Genomic DNA, 9,016 nt, shown 5'->3' with positions numbered 1-9,016 from the left:
AAATCTGTGTTGGAGACTATTGGAAAGGCGATCACCTGCAAATATTCATGGACTGATAAGTGTATGCTGTTTGTGAAATCAGAAGTTCCCAGCCACCAGAACTAGGGCTGGTACTGGTGTGCAGAGCACAGCCAAAGAGATGTGCTGTCATCAGGACATCTGATTGAGAAAGCAACTCCTGAGCAATTGCTGTCACAGTAGGAAGGGCCTGTGGAACTAGTAGGTACCATCATTACCCACTCACTTCCCTTCAGCCGCCCAGGGATCTCTGTTAAAGGTTGCTAGCCACGGCCAACAACTAGCCCAGGTGTTCCTGACCGCCTGCCCCAAGGCCTAAACCACTCTGTGTTTCATAGCTCTAAGTCATTTCAGAAGGACAATGAGAAGACTCTGATCTTACCCTTCCCACCACCGCTGGACAGCCAGGTGGAAGAGGTAGTGAAATAAGAATGAATTAGCAGCAAGAGCAGGACATTCTTAGAGACTTATACAAAAACACTGCAAACAGACTTCTGAAGTTCTTGCTTTGCCCGGATTTGTACGGTGACAAATTTAAGACTGAGCTTATTCAAATAGGAATAAGTGTATTGAAGACTGTATTTGAAGCAGCAAAGATTCAGTCTTTCAGCTGTTGATACATAAGCCTTTCTAGCACAGACCAGCATGGGTGAAGATCAGATAAAGCTATAAACACAGTAATAAGATAATAAGAGAAAAAAGAATCCAGACAAAAAATTTACATTTGCAAAATTATAATTTTATCCTTCCTTATCTAAAAAGCATTTGAAGCCAAGATGGGTATATCCCTAATTAAATTCATTGCTTAATAAAGTGGGCATGGTGTCGTTTTTTTGTTTTTTTTTTTTTCTTTCTGTAGTAGAAATTCTATTTAGGCATTGTCATCTAAACCTTTTTGTAGTCTTTAGGTGTTAGTGATACCCTTTATTTTCTAAATAGCTCTTTTAATATAATGAACCGACGTGATAGTCTAGTTTCTGGTTTCAGAAATTTAGGAATTAAGCAAGTTTTTGTTATAGTCAGTAGACCGTATCTATGTTTATATTCCCAAAGCACATGATAATACTTGGCAAGCAAAAGGCACACAGTAGGAAATTGCTTAGTGAGTTACTAAGTGAGATTGTGTGTGTGCTCAAGGACTGTAGCAGAAAGGGGACCGTTTGCTGCTGCCTCCCAGGCCTGCTGCTGCAGAGGAAAATGAAACTGCCAGGAACCAACTCTGGAGGGGCTGCCTGCCTCCCTGCCTGCTGTGCTCTCTCCAGGTAGAGCAGGAGAACCCTCCCGCCAGCTGGTGGGGACGCGCTCTCTGCTTCTTTGCAATATGACTCTGGGATGTGAGAAACATAAGGTTGTTTATTCTTTGTTTCTGTTTTCTTTTTCCTTTTGACTAAGTATATGCAACAGAGATGATGTTTAGCAAATCCTACACCCTGGCCTTAGGAACATTTCAGGAAAAAGCAGCAGCAGCAGCTTTTCGGCTTTCAGCCATTGGCCGCTTCCTGCTTGAGAAAGCTGTTCTGACCTATGGGAAAATGACAGGCTCTGTGAAGAAAGATGGTTTTTCCAGTTGCTACCCCTTACACCAGTGCTTCTCAGCCTTCCTAATGCTGCGGCCCTTTAGCGCAGTCCCTCGTGTTGCCGTGATCCCCAACCGACCATAAAATTATTTCGTTGTTACTGCATAACAGTAATTTTGCTACTGTTGAGAATTGTAATATAAATGACTGATATGCAGGATAGCTGATATGCAACCCCCAAAAAGTCATGACCCACAAGTTGAGAGGTGCTGCCTTAGACTAAACAGTACAAATTACTAACATATGTTAGGATTCATTTCAGGCTACTAGCTGTAGTCAAACTGCGGGATGAGTCACGAGTGATCCAGGTAAGTCCAACAGAAGAATTACACCGCTAAACTGTGCTCGTTACAGTGTATTGTTTCCCGGTAAAGTGTAGCTAATATACTATGATTGTGGCATCAAGGAAAAAGCAAATCATAGTCATTTACTTTTTGCTGAGCCTTAGAACACCCTAATCTTTTCAACAGTGACTGTATTTTTCTCATCCCACATATTTATCTCCTCTAAACTCAATTCTTCAAACCCTTCTGAGAAAAGATTGCCTTCTATCACTTTTCTAGTTAAATTGGTGCCCATGACTTCAAGATCTGCTTTTTTCTTTTCTTTTTCTTAATAATTTATTCACTTTATATTCTGATTGTAGCCCCTCCCTTTTCTCCTCCCATACTCACCTTCCCTTCCTCTTTCCCCTCCCCCTCCTTGCTAGTCCACAGAAAGAGGGGGCCCTCCACCCCTACTATCTGACCCTAGCCTATCAAGTCTCACCAGGACTGCCTGGATCCTCTTCTTCTGTGGCCTGGCAAGGCCACCCCCTCCCCACCACAGGGGAAAGTGATCAAAGAGCAGGCAGTGATCAAAGAGCAGCAGAAAGTGATCAAACAGAGTCCATGTCAGAGACAGCCCCTGCTTCCCTTACTAGGGAATCCACATGAAGACTGAACTGCCCAGGATACATCTGAGCAGGAGGTGTAGGCCCTCTGCATGCATGGTCCTTGGTTGGTGCATCAGTCTCTACAGGGCCCCAGGGTCCAGATTTGCTGGCTTTGTTGGTCTCCTTGTGGAGCTCCTATCTCCTCCAAGTCCTTCTATCACCCCACTTTTCCCTAAGACTCTTGTGTTCTGCCCAAAGTTTGGCTGTGAGTCTCAGCATCTGCTTTGATGCTCTGCTGGGTCTTGATGCTCTGCTGGCGTCTTTCAGAGGGCATCTATGGTAAGCTCCTATCCTGTTCCCTCTCTTCAACCACTCTGGTGTCTATTCTATTTGTTCTTCTGAATGAAACAAGACCTGCTTTTTTCAGGGGTAGAGTTTTTTAAACTTCCTCAATGGAATAAGATAGGTTTTGGCTTTAAACTACAGTTTTACATATAATTTAAAATATGTTGCTTTAAAAAGCTGGGAAAAAGCTTTGATCTAATCGATGTTCTCTTAGGTGGAACATTAGCAAAGTGGCGTAGGCCCCACTACTTTTCAAGGGATGATTAGCGTTACAGAAAGTCCTACCTCCTCACTATACCACGTGGTCTTAATGAACACCGTTTCTGCCTCTCTAGCCCACCATCTCCTTCTGTATTTAAAGCAGCCCTGGGTAAGCCAATTCAGAACTGACAATTTCATCTCTCGCCTGGACTGGAGAGTGGGGGACACATGAGGCTGGGCTGAGGCTTTCAACAGGTCAAACAGTGTCTTTTCTCACTACTCTTTCTTAGTGCTCTGGTGGCAAAACAGGCCTGGATAAGGGTGGGAGAGACGTAGAGCGTGCGCAGTGGAGTTCCCATCTTGGACCTCTGTGGATTTTAAAATTAGAGATGTTTAGTCTCTGCTTTTACTCATCTTGTCTTACCACCAACTCTAGAGTAATAGCATAAGAATTAGATCTGATCTGTTGGATGGATGTCCAAGAAGTAAAGAACAAAAATTTTAAGAAGTAGATATAAGTGATAGAAGAAAATATGAGTGAAAACTTAAGTTTTCAGGTTAAATGTACTCGTGAAAATCTACACTGAAAAAGTAAAACTGTTTTCCTTTTTGCGCTCCTATAAAATTTCAGAGCACAATTTCACCTAACTCGCTGAAAAAAAAAAATTGTTAGAAACTACTATGGTCCAGGCAACATACCAAGCCCCAAGTAGACCAGTAACCTGGGGTTATAGAGTGATCAATTATAACAGTGAACATGACACAGAAATAATTTACCCAGGTGAGAGTGACAAACCATAAACAAATAAAATAATAATTAGCTAAGTAAGTAAAGCTTGGATGAAACTCTGTGAAGGGAAGAGAGGGTGCCTTGGTCTAGAATATCAGAGTGGTAAAATAGGAATAGAATAGCCTTTTGAGGGGGGGGCTGGCATGAGGCTTAATTGGTAGAGTGCTTGGCTAGTTTGCATGGATCCCTAGGTCTGATTCTCCAGTTCCTTATAAAACTAGGAATTCAAGGTCATCTTGAGCGTCATAAGACCTTATCCAAATAAATACATAAATAAACAAACAAATAAACAAAAGCTTCTTTAAAGGCTGGTATTATAGCATAGTGGTAGAGTTCAAGGTTCAATCCCAGAACCAAAGGTGGTTTATATGAGTGGTAATATTTAGACTGTTACCTATTTGGGGCTAAAATTCAGCCTGTACAGTAGTTTCCAGAATGATAATTTTTCTTACTATATGGAATCCCTGTGAGAGTTAACATGAATATCCGGAACATATCAAATAAAACCTAGAGGAAGAAAAGACGTATCATAAAGACCTGAGAAGAAAATGCTCCAAGCAGAGTAATAAATACAGAGACTTTGGAGATAGAAAGAGCACTTTCAATGAGAGATAGTAGAGGTGAAATAAGGAATATGTAAGTGGAGAATGGCAAAAGGTAAGAGATGAACTGGAAAAAGGAAAGACATTAGAATCAGGGCTGTCTGTTGAAGAGATTATTTCCAAATTCAGTGGAAAGCATCATTTTAAACAAGAACTATTGACATTTTGAAGGTGGAAATAGCAGGAATAAATGAGGGATTGGATAAGAAAAGTAATGAGATATGAAAGAGTAGAGGGAAGAGCTATTAGGAAACCTTGTATTGAAATGGTAAAGGCTGACGAGATCCAGATTTAGAAAGACATCTATTTTGGCTATTTTGCGTTTGAAATGCCTGGAGACATTTGAAGGGATGTCACAAGATATTTAAAGATGTGAGTTTGGAACTCAGAAAGGGAGTCTAGCTTATTGATACAAATTTAGGAATTACCAACAGATGGTTTTGAAGTATGAGAATGAATAAGATCATAGAGGGAAAAGACAGAGTGAAAAAAGTATAGAAATTCTAAAGTAAGGTCACATGGAGAAGGAGGAGAGTGAGGAAGAGTTAAGAGCCAGAGGAATGGGGTATCTGCTGTGAAATTATGCCTTCTAGAAAATCCAGGGAAGCTGAACCTATCAAGTCTGTCCGGTGTGGTTGCCTAAACAAGACCTGAACAAGGATGATACCAACAGACATGCCAGTGTGGAAGGTAGAAATCTCATGGGCACCAACCCTAGACAAAGAACTGCAGGCAACTAAGGCGTGCTGAGAGAGGAGATTAGCGTTTCCTAGGGAAGAGGCCCCTGCTGGTTATCCAGTACCCAGTGGTCTGCCTGAAATCCTCTGCATACAAGTAACTTTATAACTGATTCAGGGTTAACACTGAAATTGTTCAATGGAAGAGGCCAGAGGCCATGACTTTGAAGAGAGAGAGCAATGTGAGTGGAGGTTGGATATTTTATAGGAGCTGTTGGTGGGGGAAAATGATGTAATTATATTTCAAGTTCAAAAATATTTTGTAGTAAAAGAAATCCAGCATAGTGGTATGTGATACAGAGCACAGAAAAAAGGGTTTCAGAAATGGGCAGTTATGAAAGCTCAGTTAAGCTGAGAACAAGAAAAGAGGGTCAGACAAGTAGGAGTTGGTAGTTAACATTTCAAGAGCAGCAGCATGACAGAGACTGAGGTAGACTGAGGTGTCCCTTATCTGTACTGTGGGCTTCCACACGGCTTATTGGATTGTCGTTAGAGCAGTGCTTTCAGAGTTAAAAGTTTCCTGAGGGGAAATTGTTTGGAACCTAAAATTCTTTAAACAAGTACTCAGAATGAGGACAAATACGGGATTTTTTCACTTGTTTTTTTACTTCACTCCACTCCCATGCACCTTTTCAGAAAGAAACGAATTGCTTATGTAAGTAAAAGAGAACTCAATGGAATGTGAGACCTCATAAGGCTCTACCCTAAAAATGCAGACAAAACAGATTTCAGAAGCACCATTGAGGGTTTAAAGTTAGCAAATGCGACAGACAGAATGTCACAGGACTGGAGGGATGTAAGGAAGTGGCGTTTGACTTTGCAGACGTAAACCCGTGTTCAACGCCCAGCACCGTGATCAAACAAACAAACAAACAAACAAAACCTTGATGTTTGCTTCAGAGCGACAGGTGTTTTCCTGTCATCAAGATCATAGGTGACTGAAATCTTTAGTGAAGGCCAAAAACTATACTCATGGTCCAGCGATGAAACACGCTTAAAGTGGTGATATTAGTAATTAAGAGTAAGCCATGGACGTTAAAGGGGACCTATTTGACACTGACACCTAGGAGAGTCTCCTCCAATAAGTGAAGTTTGATACAAATTGTTTACATTTCTCTTTTCACAGATTATTTCATACCTTTTAGCCCTATAGCTTATAACTGTGATATTGGAAAGAATTTTTTTAAGAATTCCTGCACACAGGAATTCTCTGTGCAGTCCTGGCTGTGCTGAAACTCACAGTGTAGACCAGGCTTGCCAGAGATTCACCTGCCTTTGCCTCCCAAGAGTTGGGATTAAAGGCGTGCACCACCATTGCCTGGCTAAAATCTTCAATTTGTAAAGCAAACTTAAAGACAACATGAAGATGTAATTACTCTAGCAGCAAATATAACGCTGAACACAATCCCAGCACTTGGGAGGCAAAGACAAGAGGATCTGTGAGTTTGAGACTGACCTGGTCTAAGAGTGAGTTTGAAACCAGCGAGAGTTGCACAGGGAAACCCTGTCTCAAAAAGAAATAAATAATGAACATGTAAAATCATGGTATTGCTAATGATAGTTGAAACATGGGAAAAAGTGAAAGACTGAGAATTTATTGATCTTCCATAGTAGAGGAGTAAGAGAGGCTAATATCGTAGGTTAAGAGGTTAAATTCTATGTTTTCAAACTTTCAAATAGAACTAAATGTGATAAAAATTGTGAAGAAGAGACTAGAAGAAAAATGAAGTATTGAGATTGAGCTAAATCCTCATTAGTGGTCAGACGTGGGGGCGTGTGTTTAGAGTAGAGTGGGACTGGAAGTGGTGATGTGCTTGTATTTCTCTAAATCACAGAACTACCTATCGGAGCAGCAGAAAACAGCTTGATACATCTATTTTTAGGGAGGTAAATTTCAAACTGTAGGGGTGAAATTGATTTTGTGGGATACAACCTGTGGGTTTTCAAAGAAGAAGAAAGGAGAAAAGGAAATATCAGACTGGAAATTGTGGAATGTTTTTCATCTTTTTATGTAAAAATAATTGTTCTATTTGATCTTGATTAATAACTGGAGGCAGAGTTGGTTGTGAGACCATGACTAGGCTGTACTTTTCAGGCTGCTTTTATCTTTAATCTTTCTGCTTCTCTCTGTTATTTGAGCTCTAAACCTATACTTTTATCATGATAGTGTAAAACATTTGTACTATAAATCTCAAATGTGTAAGTCTCTGTAATAAAGGCAGTGTGTTCTAAGAAGTCAGTGTTGGGCAACTTTTTTAAAGAAAGGGAATAATACACTGTCGTACCCTCACTTAGCCAGGAAGGAAAAGTTTAACAAGAAGTGTGTGTGCATGTGTGTGCATTCCCATTCAAGTGTGCTACCGCACCCATGTGGAGTGAGACACAAACCTGGAGAAATGTGTTTTCTCCTTCCGTATATGGATCCTGGGGGTTTTCAGGATTGGCAGAAAGTACCTGTATACACTGAAACATCTTGGCAGCTCCAAATAATGGATACTGTGTACTGTATGAAATTTACTATCTTGCATAACATGTAATTTTGATGAACATCCAAACAAATGAAATAAAGCATGAGTTGTAGATGGCAAGTCCACTCTGACAGCATTTGCATTTCCTTATTTGTCTTGCCCAGCATGAGGGCATGTTCCTGTATTCTCAACACTTAAAACACCGAGGCTGGAGAATCGCCGAGAGCCCAGCCTCAGCCTGGTAAATTTGTGCTAAGTCTAGACTACCTAGCATCACCCTACATCAAGAAAAGAACAACAGTAAAGTAGCAACGGCAATAGTAACACCACTAGTAATAAATTTCTCTATATTTATTTTGAAGACGTGAGATTCTTTTAAACAGTAATTCTAGGAGACTTTTCAAGTAAACTGATTTTTAAAAACCTAATACAAAAGTAACATATTTAAAAGTAATATCCTTTCAAGACTTAACCACTAGGTATATCTAGTAATGGAATGTTAGGAAGGCTAGGAAGGAAAAAAAGTTACAAAAATCATTCAGCATATCTATAATACCGTGTTGTAGCAGTGTATCTGTTACTCAGTGTGTGTTAGTTTTATTAAATGACTCTTTTGCTTTTGCTTCAACAGAACATTTGTCAGCCTGATGCAGCTGATAGTCTTAGATAAGCAAAATGGATGTGTTTTGTGGCCTTGCTCATTTATGTTATTTTACGCCAGCATTTGTTGATGTTTCTTTTAAAAGGGAGATCGTGTTGGGCTGTAACTGTTAATTTGATACGTACTCATTGGAAGTTCAAGTAAGCACACAGATGAAATGAGGAAACTGTAAGAACTGTTCACAAATGGCCAGTTCCCTCCTGGCCTCGGACAAAATGAGGGCTTCCCTGCGCACTTTGACGTTAACTGCATCCACGTGCCTTGTTTTTGCCAGGAGAACGTGAGCAGCAGGAGTGAGCGTCACTCACGTGTCAGTGTTCGTGTCCCCCCAACTTCCCCGCCACAATTAAAGACGCGCATTGGAGAGATGGCGCCTCCACCAGCCTCGATTCCTGAATGACGAGGAGCATTCCCGCTCCTTTGTTCCAGACGTATATAAATTCCAAACCTGTGTCAGTGTGGGGGCTCTGTAAACGTAGTCAGCAGAGAGGCGAGGGAAAGACGCGGGAGCGCCCGCCTCCCGGGTTCTAGGCCTTACTCCTGTGATCCTGGAGCGTGAGAGCGGGACCCATCTCCAAATAACAAGAACTTTAAGCAAAACGCTTAGCAAAATGTGAAAAGGAATGTTGAGTTTTAATGCACTTTGCTGTTATGGTTTGACGCCCGCGACGCCACCCCCCCCCCCCAAGCTCGTGTGCTTGAAATGTGGCCCCAGCTGATGGTGCTGCTTTGTCAAGATGAAT

The sequence above is a fragment of the Psammomys obesus genome, unplaced genomic scaffold (assembly GCF_907164565.1).
Source record: "Psammomys obesus unplaced genomic scaffold, mPsaObe1.curated_primary_1811, whole genome shotgun sequence".
Lineage (NCBI taxonomy): Eukaryota > Metazoa > Chordata > Mammalia > Rodentia > Muridae > Psammomys > Psammomys obesus.
The sequence above is the reverse complement of the archived record's forward strand: the minus strand, read 5'-3'. Positions refer to the sequence as shown.